This window comes from Myiozetetes cayanensis, unplaced genomic scaffold (genome assembly GCF_022539395.1).
Source record: "Myiozetetes cayanensis isolate MyiCay16 unplaced genomic scaffold, myiCay2020 scf32, whole genome shotgun sequence".
Lineage (NCBI taxonomy): Eukaryota > Metazoa > Chordata > Aves > Passeriformes > Tyrannidae > Myiozetetes > Myiozetetes cayanensis.
This window is the reverse complement of record NW_026087544.1, coordinates 1822055-1835366: the sequence shown is the minus strand read 5'-3', so window position 1 is coordinate 1835366 and position 13312 is coordinate 1822055. Positions and strand designations below refer to the sequence as shown.

General features: G+C 57.8%; 1 protein-coding gene across 3 annotated transcripts in view; it reads left to right on the top strand.

Annotated features, from left to right (window-relative positions):
* Positions 1–2616: 2616 nt before the first annotated feature.
* The window catches only part of BLACAT1 (BLACAT1 overlapping LEMD1 locus), a 30770-nt gene continuing 20074 nt past the window's right edge, over positions 2617–13312 (top strand). Inside the window, exon 1 of one of the 3 annotated variants that reach the window (XM_050327215.1) lies at positions 2617–2748. The gene's annotated coding sequence lies outside the window, so the exon portion shown is untranslated. Of the gene's footprint in view, positions 2749–11490; positions 11640–12626; positions 12710–13312 lie in introns of those variants that run through there. The other 2 variants (XM_050327214.1, XM_050327217.1) reach the window with 2 other exon arrangements.

Genomic DNA, 13312 nt, shown 5'->3' with positions numbered 1-13312 from the left:
TCCCTGTTTGATCCCTTCCTGGCTCTTCTCTCCAGCCCTCAGCTCCTTGGCTGTCCTGTCCCCCTGCTCCAGGCACAACAGGCAGGTTTGTCCCCAGGTTCCGAGGTGATCGCAGGAGTTTTTGGAAAATGCTTCCACCTCGTGGTCCTCCGGAGAAACGACTGCCTGGGAAATGCCGGGCTGCTCTCCTGACACCCGGAGAGAGGCAGAAACCGGGCGTGCTGCCCTCTCTGCTCGCTCTGCTGCCGGGCTGAACTGGGGCGTCCCTCTGCTCAGCCCTGGCACTGCCTGGGCACCGCTGCATCCAGGGACCGGCACTGGTGCATCCCGTGGGATGGGCACGGACCGTCCCCAGGGCTGAGGAGGAGTTCAAGCACCCCATGGTCTGTTCAAACCCAGTGCTCCCAGTGCTCCCAGTGCTCCCAGCCCACGTGTGCTCACAAGAGTGCCTGCAGAGCTCAGCCCCGGGTGCCAGAGCTGCTGAACCAGTTCTGCCAGGGGACAGCACTGGCCACTCCCGGGTCCCCTCCAAACTCTGCCTGTGCAGGCAGGTGGGGTGGGGAAGGAGTGGAACAGCCTTGATCACACCAGGAAACTCGTCACCTCACCAGGCAACCTTCCCTGGCTGGGAGATGCTGCAGGGAGGGGGATCACAGCCCCCTGAGGGTCCCTGTCCCGCTTCTGCCACCAGCACAGTCAGAAGCGCTGGGAAAGGCACTTCTGCTGATCTTCAGTACTGCAGGATGAAAACATCAGCTTTCACACAGATCTCCTGTTAGGACATAGAGGTTTTCACAGAATCACAGAATCCTCAAATAGTTTGGGTTGGAAGAGACCTTGGAGACCACCCAGTGCCACCCCCTGCCATGGTTCCACCAGCCCAGGTTGCTCCAACCTGGCCTTGGACACTTCCAGGGATGGGGCAGCCACAGCTTCTCTGGGCAACCTGTGCCAGGGCCTCCCCTCCCTCACAGGGGAGAATTCCTTCCCAATATCTCATCCAAATCTCCCTTTCTTCAGCTTAAAGCCATTTAAGCTGTTTTGGCTGGGTTTTGTGCAGGATCAGGATGAAACACCCGCAGTTTTCTCCCGGGCCACAACTGTTACACTTGCACATTAAACGTTTTTAAGACAAATGATCCCTCTCTTGTAATTCTCGGGCGACGTCTCATTTCTCCACAAACAGCCTCCTGCCCCTGCTGGCAGGTGGATTTTGGAGAAACACTTAAAAAAGCTGGTAGAGCTTTCTTTCCCCACATGCTGCTACAGGAACCAGGTGGGCCTTTGTGGGAATGCTGGGATTTAGGGCAGCTGAAACATCCCCAAGGATGGATTAACTATCCCTCCTTTCTGCCCTCCATGGAGCTCAGCCTGTGCTATAGAAATCCAGCTCAGAATGTGGATTTTAGAGGATGTAACCCCTCCTTTACAGAGAGTTTTCTCAACATTAACTGCCCTCACACCCTCACTGAGGCAGCAGCTGCTTCTCCACAAGCAGGAAAGGGGCTCCCTATCCCTGCTCCTGTGAAGGCTCTGCACAGAAGTGACATCCCTGCTGTCACAGCCAACGCCACACACATCAGAGACCTTTCAGCAGACACAACCAGGCTGCTCGTGTCCCATTTGTGCTCACACAGTCCCTGACCCAGCCTCAGCCTGAACAGTCTGCAGAGTGAAAGCCATTCCCAGGAGGAACTGGGAATTAATGCAGGAGAGTGAGCAAACCTGCCGAGCACAACACATGTGGTTGGAAACGGTGGTGCCCGAGAGACACAGCGTGACCCCTTGTAATCACACAGGGCTGGGCTAATTTCCCCTGCCAGAAAGCACCTCGAATTTTGCAAGAAAAGCGGTTTTGGTCGCAGTGGAAGCTTTCCCAGCGGCACCTGAGTGAAACTCGGCGACTCCACTCGTGTTTGCAGAGAGCCTGGGAGCCCTGCCCAAGAGCTGGATTCTCCCGCTGCCACCGCTTTAGACACTCAGCTGCTCCTCCTGGCAAGATCGACCCTGCACGGGGCTGACAGGTAACAGGCAGGCAGGGTTTGGAGGAGGCTCACAGCCGGCTTCCTTTTCCCGGGAACACAGGGCTGGGGAGAGGCATCTTTAGAGGCAGCACTCGGCCCCTGCTCTCCTGGCCGGGGCTCCAGCCAAGATCTCCCCGTTAATGAGAAGGAAGTCGGGAGCGGTGGGATCGGGAAGTGCCTTTTGTTCAGCCCATACGGCCAGTTGGCACGTAAAGACCCACCGAGGTGGGGGGTAGTGGGGTGAGGGTTAATCAAAAGGCCCGCTAAAGCGCGGTGAGAAACCTGCCAGTCGCCACACGAGGAAATTAAAAATCAGGCACCATATGCCGCGCGGCCCCGGGAGGGAGCGGAGCGTCGGGAGCGGCGTCCGCATCTGCCCGGGGCAGGTGCGCTCCGTGCCGGGGAGGGGGGGAAAGGCCCGTCCGTCACCTCCCGGGGAAGGACAGCGCCGGGGAAACCAGGGGAGCCGAGGGGAAGGACGACACATGTTCAGCCCGGCCCAGTGGCAGAGCCAGCCGGGGAGGCAGAGCCAATGGCTGCTTTTCATGCTCAGTGAGTCCGTCCACCTCCACCCCCCTCCCTCCCTCCCCGAGTCCTTAAGTTGCAGCTTTTAACTACCTCGGTGTTCAAAGCAAATATGATGCTCAGCGTGAACAGAAGGAAGAGCCTGCTGACAGGTAGACAGCATGGACACTGATCCCGGCAGGGCCGGCTGCTGAGAGAGGTACGTGCTTTCCAAGGCAGGGATCCGAAAGCAATCACATTTGGGATGCAAACTCGGAGCAGACTTTAATTTTCCAGCAGGGGGAATATGGAAATCTGGCTTGCTCAAAATGATTCATCCCCCCCCCCTCCTCTTCCCTCCCCTTCCCACCACCGCCACCTCCCCTCCCCCTGCGTCCTCTCCCCATCCCTCCCAGCACAAACGCTTCGCCGCAGCCTCTCCGTCCTGGTGCCTCCGTGTTGGGGGGTCCTGGTGCTCCCCACTAAAATCGGGGAGCGGACGTTTCAGCGGGACCTGGGGAGAGGGTGGTCCCCGCGGGGTGGGTTGGGCTCGGGAGCCGGGGCACTGAGAGGGGATCCCGGCTGGCAAGAACCATCCCTGGGAGCCGGCACTGCCCTGCCCAGCTCCCGGGGGGCAGCCGGGGGCTCTCCCGAGCTTCTCCCTGACAAGAGTCAGACGCCCGGCGCTGCCGGCGGAGGGAGCGGAGGGAGGGGGAGCAGTGGAGCAGGGCCAGGGCAGAGTTAAGCTCCCCTCTCCAAGGGCTTTGTGCTCAAAGACGCCCCTGACCCAGCACTGTGTTAACCTCACCCACGTCCCCTGCCCTGAACTGGTCTGGGAAGAGGGGAGGGCGAGGCCTGGCCGAAGGATGTCCCTTCCAGGCACTGTTGCTGGTTCTGTGAGCCCCGGTTGATTTTGCTGTTTCGGGGCAGACCCTCTCCTTTGGCTGGAGTGTGTCCAACCTCTGCTTGGCTGTCGCAGACAGAGGGTGTCCCCCCCCACGGCTGGGTGGCACCTCTGGGGAGGCCGAGGGAGGTGGGGGTGACACTGGTGTGACAAAGCCCCTTGTCTGGTGGCAGAGGAAAGTGGCTTCTCTCGCTCTGCCGCGTGGGAGGTGTTCGGGACTTGCTGCTCCCGGGATTTCTGCGGAGTTCGTTCTCACGTTTGTAAACACAGAGCTGTTTTCTCAGGCACATCCAGGAGAATTAAAAAGGGGGAGCTGTGGGGATCCTCCAGCCAGGGCTAGCAGGATCTCCCTGCCTCCTGGGTAGCTTGGAAGAACTTTTATGGGCTTGAGAAGAAGAGGGGAGCCCTTGTGGGCATCCCCTGAGCTCGGCTTTGCTCTGCCCCATCCCAGGGATGGACACAGGGCAGGGTCGTGAGCCAGGGCTGCTCTCAGCATCCTCATTTCCCATTTCCACCCTCCCTGCTGTGGGAGCTGATTCCTGTGTGTGTGCCGGTATAAACATTGTCGGACAAATCCTTCCTGGCGGTGATGCCATCAGGTGGCGCTTGGGAATAGGCAGCGTCGCTGTGGGAGTCTGGAGAGGGAACACTTGTTGCTGTGAGCTGCGCTTCGGCAGGGCACGGGGAGACTGGGGCACCCAGAGCCCCTGGTCACACAAGGCCACAGCTCTGGAGGCGACACCAAAAAAGAGCAAAGACTTTCTGCAGGTGCTGGGAGGGGTGTAAGGATGGGAGCATAAGCATGGAAGAGCTTTTCCTCTCAAAGCTTTTCTCCTCTTCAGAGCTTGTTTTTCATTATAGACTATTTTGGACTCAGGGATGTCTGGTGTGTGATCTCAGCCCTGTCACCTCCACGGCTTTGCTCACGTGGATGGCTCTGTCACAGTGTGACACAGGTCTCTGAGGGAGGCTGCCCAAGGTAAAAGTTTCCGTGCAGCCTGGAGAGCTCTTGTACTCCTGGGAGCACTTTTATGGTCAGCCAGATGCATTCAGGGCAGGGCAGAGTGTTCCCACGTTGTCTCATAAACCTGCTGCTCCTGTGTGGGGCTGCCCCAAACCAGCCTGAACCATCCTGAAGGGCTGATTAGAACGAGGCCTAGGGGACCAGCCATCCCAGGGCACAGAGTTCACTGGGTGGGTCCACACTTGTAAAGCTCCCCAGGCCAGGAATGCCTGTGGGTGCACACAGTGGGGCACAGTGCTGTCCAAACTCACCTGCTCCATCCCAAATGCCACCTCCACCTGCCCTGGCGCTTGTGGGCCATTTCTTTAGGGAGCTGCTCATCACTTCCAGGGTCAGAGAGGGTTTGCCACTCCCCAGGGCCCACACAGCCCAGCCCTCCTTTCCCTCAAGGATAACCCTCCCACTGACTTCAAAGCCAAGGCAGCCTGGGAGGACAAAGAGGAGCATTGTGACTGACAGCGCTTAGGGACACCGCACACAAGTTGTTTTCGGAGATCCCGAATCCAAGAGCATTTTTGCAGCTTAGCTCAAGTGTGCAGAGAGCAGACGGAGCTGAGGAGGAAAAGAGCCGCTCAGACTAAAGTAAGAGCATCCACACCGGGGTTTGCATCCAGATTCACTCCACGGGATCCGACACAACTTCCACGCGGAGATGAAAACCTCAGGCGCGATCCCAGCTCAGAGGCTACACCAGGAACGGGGACCTGGGCACGAGAGGCTTCAGCAGCAGCTGAGCCAGCACCTTTGGGTGCCCTCGCTGTGGTGCAAAGCACGGGATGAGGCTGCTCCTGGCTCAGCTCCCGTCGGCTCATCCCAGGGGTGGGAGCGGCTGCAGGGCTCTCTGTGGGGCCGGCGTTCGCAGCAGCAGCCCCGGCTCCAGCACAAGGGAGCACGTCCCCTGTTAATCAGCATTTAATTAAAGGACATGCTGACATTTGGAAATCAGAAGCAAGTCTCCTGTGTGGGCTGCCTCTCTCTGCCGCTCGCCTCTTCTCTGAATCACTCCCTGACATTTTGCCAGATTAGGATGTGACTCTCTCTCTCTCTCTCTCTCTCTTTCTCTCTCCTTCTTCCTTATAAAAATAAATTGAAAAGGAGAGGCAAAGCCACCGCTGCTGCTGAGGGAGAGCACACAGGGGATGGGGGCTCGCTGGGGAAAAGCTCCTGTTATTCTCAGTCCTACAAAGACCCTGCTGTGGGGCAGGACAGGGATGCTGAGGAGGGGGGTACTCACTGTGTCCCCATGGGGCAACTGCTTCTGCTCCAAAACTGCTTCTTCCTCTCCAAAGCCACCCAGAGAGCCGTGCAGGCATCGCAGGTCCCACAGCAGCCCGGGGGATGGGGCTGAAGGAACCACAGGCAGGAGGTGTGGGTGCTCGTCAGGGAAACAGGGAGTCCCCTGGAGACTTGGAGAGCCGTGGGTAGGGGCAGGAGGGAAGGACAGGGCTGGGGAGACCCTCGGAACGGCCCCACTCCCAGCGTCACTCTGGGTGGGTGCAGTGGGGGAGCCCTGGCTGGCAGCACACGGGGACAGGACAGCCAGGCTGGGGGGCCCCTCTCCCCACGGACCCCCAGGCGGGACCCTCCTTTTCCCTCAAGTTTACGCTCACCACCCTCCCCATTCCCCAGTAAAGCCCCTCCTGTGCCCGTCACGTCCCCCGCGTATCCTCCTGTGCACACCCGGTGAGCCCGGCGTGTACCCCGCGCGTTTCCCCCCGGGTGTCCCTGTTTACCCCCACGTACCCCCAGTGAATCCCCCCGTGTCCCCCGCGTGTCCCCCGCTTCACGCTGTGCCTCTCCCACCCCCGGTGCCGCCCCCACCCCCTGAGCGGGACGGGGCATTGCGGGGCCGGGGGTCCCTTCCCATCCCATCCCGGCCCGGGGGCGGGGGTCCCCGGCTCGTCCCTCCGCCCATCCCCGCGGGGTCCCACCGTGATGTCCCCCCTCCCCGCCTCCTCCCGCACCTTCTGCCGCGCTGAAACGGGGCCAGCGAGTGTGTTTATCTGCTCGCCCATTGCCGAGCTGGGAAATGCAAACAGCAGAGAGGGCCGGGGGAGGGGGGGGAAGGGGGGATTGGGGGGAACCCTCACCGTTCGCTTCCCCTCGGCTGCTCATTTCAACCTTCTTTCAAGCAGAAATTACTCACATTAATCAGGAGTGGGAATGTGTTTGCAGCCCTGCCGATTTGGCAGCGCGGAATCAAATTCCATCAGTAGCAGCAGGAGGACGGGAGCCTGTATCTGCTGTGCACAGCCTAATAGAGCCATTGCCGGGGGAAATTGGATCCGAGAGCTCCCCTAAATTAATCTACCCTTTAAAAAAATGCCAGGAGATCTACATGACAAATGAGCGCTTGCAGCGGAAACAGATGCAAACACCCCGCGCATCACGTCGGGCTGGGGCTGCCCCGGGGCCGGCAGCTGTGGGGGAGAGGGACACAAAAACCTCAAAAACCTCCTGGAACCGGTTCCCTGGATCTCTAATCCGGGTGGGAAGAGCTGCTAGGACAGCGGAGAGGAGCAAAACTCGAACAGATCATTGAGGGCTCACAGAAAGGAAAGGGGGGCAGGTTTATCCCAAATCTGGGTTCTTTCACCCAGTGTGCAAGGATCTGATCCACACACGGGGTTGAGGGAGTTGATTTATTTACATTTCTCTGCAGAAAGGGGTGCTGGGGGGTTACCCACACTCTGCAGTAGCCATAGAATGGTTTGGGTTGGAATGGACCTTAAACATCACCCAGTGCCACCCCCTGCCATGGGCAGGGACACCTTCCACTGTCCCAGGTTGCTCCAACCTGGCCTTGGACACTCCCAGGGCTGGGGCAGCCACAGCTTCTCTGGGCAACCTGTGCCAGGGCCTCCCCACCCTCACAGGGAAGAATTTCTTCCCAAGATCTAACCTAAATTTCCCCCTGTCAGTCTGAACCCCTTAATCTTTGTCCTGCCACTCCCGTTCCTGATGATCAGACCCTGCCCAGCTTCTTTACAGCCCCTTCAGACCCTGGAAGGTGCTGAGAGTTCTCCACACCACCTTCTCCTCCCCAGGCTGAACAGCCCCAGCTCTCTCAGCCCATCCCTGTCTGCAGCCCCTCTCCTGCTCCCCACAGCCAGGAGCGGTGCTGGGAGCCCAGAGCTGTACCCAGCACATGCAGAGGGGCCGTGGGGCAGCCAGGAGAAGCCCAGCCAGGCACAGCCAGGGCTGTGGGGCAGCAGCAGGTGCTACCAGGCTGCTCCCACCACCATCCCACCACGGCAGGGGGGAGAGCAGGGCAGGTGGGGGTTCCTGGGGCCCTGGCTCCGTGCCGGGGGTTGGGGCGCAGCTGCCGCAGCTCCTGCGCTGTAATAGAGCTGCTGCTGCTGCTGCTCCAAGGTGATTGCTGCTTTATTGGCTTATTTTTAGTCGTGTGGCCGCGTTGGGAGCAAGATGGATGGGGCTTGTCTTGCCTTGGGAGAGACTTTTGTTGCAGCAGGGCACGAGGCGGGAGCGACTGCTCTGAGGGCTGCCTTGGAAACGGGGGGAGTGGAGCTCCCCAGGGCACAGAGAGGCTCTCCAGCCCCCCATTCCTGCCCCAGGAAGGGTCTGTAGGGTGGGCTTAGAGGGGCCAGGCCAGCTGCGTGGGCTGCCTGATGTTGGGCTGTTACCTCCAGTGAAGGACCCCCAGTTGTGGGGGGGGTCCCACAGACACACGTGGTGGGAAAATCCGAGGACCCATGTGGTGGTCAGGGGTTTGTCTGCCCTGAGGGTCTCCCATTCCAGGGGGCTGTCTTCTCACAGTCACCCAAGCTCGTGTTCTGTGGCTGCTCCTGGAGTGGTGGGAGCTGTGGCCAGCGAGGCCACAGGGAATATTGATTGGTTTTCCAGTGTGACCTGACAGAGCCTATTCTGCTGATGTAATGAAGATGGATGATCCCATCCTCTCGCCCTGGTGCTTTGGGGAAAGGGAAAATTATTTGCTGCATCCTGGAGGGATGTGCCGGAGTCCTCCTGTACCTCAGCTCATTCCCACTGCTCTTGCTGGTTTTCTCTGCTTTCCATCCTTATGGTTCTCTGCCTTCTCGTGCTCCAGCACTGCACCAGTGTCCACCTGCATGTTCATCTCCTCCTGGGGGCCCTGGGCATCCCAGCTGCCAGCCCTGCTTGCTGCAAACACATCCCACCTCCAACACACGGGGAGATCTCCCACTGGCAAGCCCAGTTCCTGAGGCCAGAGCCTCATCTCTGGACCTGTTCAGTGCCAAGTGGGGTTGGTGAGCTCCTTCCACAGCCTGACCTGAGAATCTGGGGGAAGTGCAGCCTGATCAGCAGTGATGAATCCATCTCTCTACTGTGACACCAGGCTCAAGCACTCACACGGCACAAGGCACTTATGTGCAGTCATAAAAGTGATTTAAACTTGGACAGGGGTTTAAAAGAAAAGGAAAAACCAAACAACAAGCTCACCTATTCTTGGGTCTGTATTTCCCTCGTAGCCTTTGCCCTTTGGGTTTGATGTTTTCAGGCTGTTCTCCACCAACAGCACAGTTGGAAATGCTACAGTGTTTTTCTACCCAGAGCTGAGAATCCTCCAGAATCACAGGGCTGTGGGAAGAAAAAAGAAGCACCAACTGCTGGAATGCACGAGGTGTGATCTCTGGAGCTGCCAGCACCTCTGCAGAGGAAACAAACCATCCCTGCTTCAGGAATCTGAGAAGCCTCATGGCTGATCCAAACCCCAGACCTGGCATTCCAGGTCTGACCCAATGCCCAGCACCTCCCTCACTTCCAGCTGAGCTCCAGCCTGGGAAAACACCCAGTCGTGGAGCAAAGATTTCCAGGGGTGCAGAGACCGGGTGGCAATCCCAGCCCACTTGTTAAAACTCAGAGCCTGTTTTAGGGTGGCATCTCTGGCATTCCAGCCAAGTTCTATGAGGAGATGAATAAATTCTTATAAACCAAGGGGAAATAATCCCGTAGCAAATACATGGCACCTTTTCAGCCCCCTGAGTCCACCTGGATATTCATGGCAGGGCAGTTACTCTTTTTCCCAGCTCAGGGAACTGATTTTGTAAGTAAGGAGAGCTGGTCATGGCATCAGGGAGGAGGGGAAACCACAGTGCTCTGTAATTTCGAAGTAAATACTTAAAAAAATGAGGCACCCTGAGCACCTGCCTGTCACTGGATGCAAACACGGTATGAACACAAGGATGAACCTTTTGGTGGCATTTTTGTAGCGGGGTCATTTTGGGGAGGAGCTTTGGAGGGTCCAGGTTGCCAGGAGCACATCCACGTGTTCCACAGCCACCTTTTCCTCCTGCTCCCAGCAGACAACTTCAGCCAAACATCTGGCAAAGCTGTGGCCCGTGGCAGGCCAGGCTGACAGTTCCTGGGAGATCAATCCCCCCATGAGCATCATTCCTTGGTGGGAGCTCCCTCACAAAGGCAAGAAACGGAAGCAAATCTTACATGACACATTTATTTTTGTCATCTATTTATTAGCTCAGAGCAAAAGTCCTGCTGCGCTGCATTCTGGGGATTATGCAAATGAGGGACATCAAGACAATTAAAAAAAAAAAAAGCCCAAGTGAGCACAATGTCAGAGCAGAGCAGATGCTGAGGGGTGGCACAGTCCCCCCCCCTGCCCTGATCGCTCCTGGCCTGCCTGGGCCGCCTGCTCCACATCCAGCACATCCCTCCATCCAAACACTCCCCACGTGCACAACCCAGCCAAGCAGCTCGTTAGGCCCAGCACTTAACGAGCTGCCCAGCACATCTCTCAAGGTGTTTGCCCTCATCTGTTGCCCTGTCCCTGTTCAGGGGGAAGGATGGGCGGGTTGGACCCTGCTCCCAACTCGTCCCCCCTCGACCGCTGCAGCCCAAATTGACAGAATTTTGGATTTAGGGGGCTGCCCACAGGGCAGAGAGCAGGGAGGGTCCTTGCCCCCTGCCAGGGACCTCCTGTGTCCCCAGGGCAGAGCAGCCCGGTGGAAGGTGAGGTAATGCCGTGCTCATGTCGGGTCGGGCGCTGCCACGGGAGGAGGATCTGGCGCCCAAGCCCGGCTAAATCCCCACTGAATCACCCGTTGTTACAGTGACAGCTCGGGATTTAGGAGAGCTAAAGTGGATGGAGAGCAATGAGCTGGGGAAGAAAAAAAAAAAAAAAAAAGTCCCAAATCCGACTTGTCTTTGCTTTGCCAAGCCCCGGAGGACTCGGGATGTGTGTTTGGGATTTAATCCTGTCTGAACCCCTCTAGTTTGAGACAGGGGTGGAGGGAGAGCTTAAGGAGGCTGAAGTGCATGTCGATAGCTGCTCCCAAGGACAGCTCCTGCCCCGGCTGCTGCTCCTGGAAGTGGGAAAACGTTTCCCAAAAGCCTGTGGAAAAGAGCACAGGCAGGCTGGCGCTCGGAGACAGGCAAAGATGCGGGGAACAGCCAGGGAAACACGCTCGCATCCCCACTCCTCTAATTACACTCATTAGGGAAGGAATGCTGCCTCCGATTTCCAGCTCCACCAGCTATTTTTAATCCCCCTGGCTGCTGAAAGCGCACACCGGAGACCTCGGGTGGGTGGTGTGGTTTTTTTTTTTTTTTTCTTCTTTTTCCTTGCTGGAAGCGGGGATTTCTCCTCCCAGGTCAGAGGCTCTTTTGTGTCTGCTTGGCTGGGAGACGGGGCTGGAGACAAAGCAGGAAGGGAGAAAGAAGGAGAGGGGCGAGCCGGCATCCCTGCCCCGGGGAGCGGGATGCTCGGAGCGCCGTGCGGGGAATGGGAAGCGGGAAGGGATGCAGGGCAGCGCGCGGCTCCGGTGGCGAGAGATAATTTATGCACAACCTCAGCTTGGGGTTGCGGGCGGCCGTCCCCAGCCGGCGTGGGAGGGAGGGAGGCCTCTCCCCATCGCCCCTTCACCCGCCTCCTCCCGCCCCGCAGCCACACACAGCCACACAATCCCCTCACAATTAGGAAGACACCTATTCAGCACCGCTCCGGCATCGCTGGGCTTTTGTTCCTTCTCTTCTTCTCCGCCGGCGGAGCTCTCTCTCTCCCTTCCCTCCGCTCGGCTCCGAGCAGCGCCCGCCGGTTCCTTAAGTTGCTTTTCGTAATCTCCACCAAAGAATCGCTGGAGTCCCGCGGTTGAGGCTGCAGGAGGAGAGAGAGGAGGAGTGGGAGGAAAGGAAAGGAAAAAAAAAAAAAAAAGGAGGAAAAAAAGTAAGACGGCTTTTTTTTTTTTTTTTTTTTTCTTTCTCTCTCTCTTTCTTTGTCTGGAGTCTTGCCTCGGAGGAGTTGTGTGTGTGTGAGGGTGAGCGGGAGCGCTGGCTGCGCGTTCGGCGTAGGATGGGATCGGCGAGGAGCACATGGAGAGCACCTGCACCCCTCCTCGCTCCCGGGAGTGTTACCTGCTCAGCATCCCCGGGGATGCCCCTCTGGGAGCATCCCAAAGCAATCCAAGCCCTTTATCCCCTTGATGGCGGGTGTTGAAAATGCGTTTGTGGATGTGGATGTACAGGTTTAAGTCTGTTTGCAGTGCTGTAGCTGATGGGTGGCACTGGCTTGCTGTAGTTCTGTTCTTGTGGATGTAGCTGGTTAGCTGGGAAAATTTAAATTCTCTTTGCTTTAAGTGGGTATAACCACCAGCTTGTCAAAATTCATCCCTACATGAAGGTTTGTGAAGGGGTGTGTGTGTATATATTAATGTATATTTGCATTACTTATGTTGACACAGGATTACATGCAACACATGTTAACGTTCTTATCAGCTAAATTACACGGGGAGCTCATTAACTGTTGGATTCCAATGCCGGAGTGAGTGCTCCTGGATATGAATATGTGTTTGTTGTAATGATCTATGATACCAGATATATAAAACCCACTGCATATGATAAGTTTTTTGTCCTGCCGTGTGAAGGTGGGGGTTGTAGGACTGTGTGTGTGTGTGTGTGCAAACACTTTGGCTTTGTTTATAGCATATACAGAGGTGCATTTGGATTTCTGGAGGGCAAGGAGCAGGTCTGTGCCTCGCTGAGCCTCCCTGAATCCTGCAAGGAGGTGCCGGTGCGGTCGGCAGAGCTGGGCGTGCTGTGGAACTGCACCCGAGCAATCCTTCCCTTGGCTGCAAACTTGCAGCTCCGGCAGCAGCGCTGGCATTGGACACATGGAGAGGAGGGAGGCTCTCCGGGTCCTCTCCGATGAGGTAATCCCAAGGAAAGATAAGGGAAGTGGTGCATGTGTTAACCTGAGCGGTGATGTCAGCCAGGGGAAAGGAGATTAATCACTCGGAGGTAGGAATTGCCTTGGTTTTGGTGTCTGATTCCCGCCGTTTATTCCAGGAGTGCCAGGGAAGCCTCACCGGGGTGAGGGGGTTCTGAGGGCTTGGGGGGGTTGCTGGGGAGCCCAGAGGGGTGGCAGTGGCTCGTGCAGTGATTTCAGCACTGTGTGTGTGTGTGTGCCAGCCCTGCTGCACTCACGTGTCTGGACTGTGATAGCCCGTTAAGGAGGAGGAGAATTTTCCTCTGCCAGAGGCTTCAGTGACAGAGAGGAGAGGGGAAGGTGGCAAAGCCTCCAGACCCCCTCCAAGGAGCGCACTGGGAGTGCCCAGAGGGACCCAAGCAGTGTCCCCTCCTGGTTTGTGATGCGTCCGTGTGTCCCCAGGCAGTGGTGGCAGACCTTCAGCAGCAGGGCTGGGTGGGACCAGGGCTGGGATGGCTCCAGGCAGGGGGAGCAGCCTCATGCACAGGCTTGGGACAGCTTCCACACTGCGTTTTTGGGTGTTCCCATGGGGCTGGTTTTCCCTCCAGACGTGGCTGTGCCTTGGGTGGGGAGAGCAATGGGACCCTGGTGCCCTGCCCAGCAGGGTGAGAGCAGTGGAGGAAATGTCTCCAAAG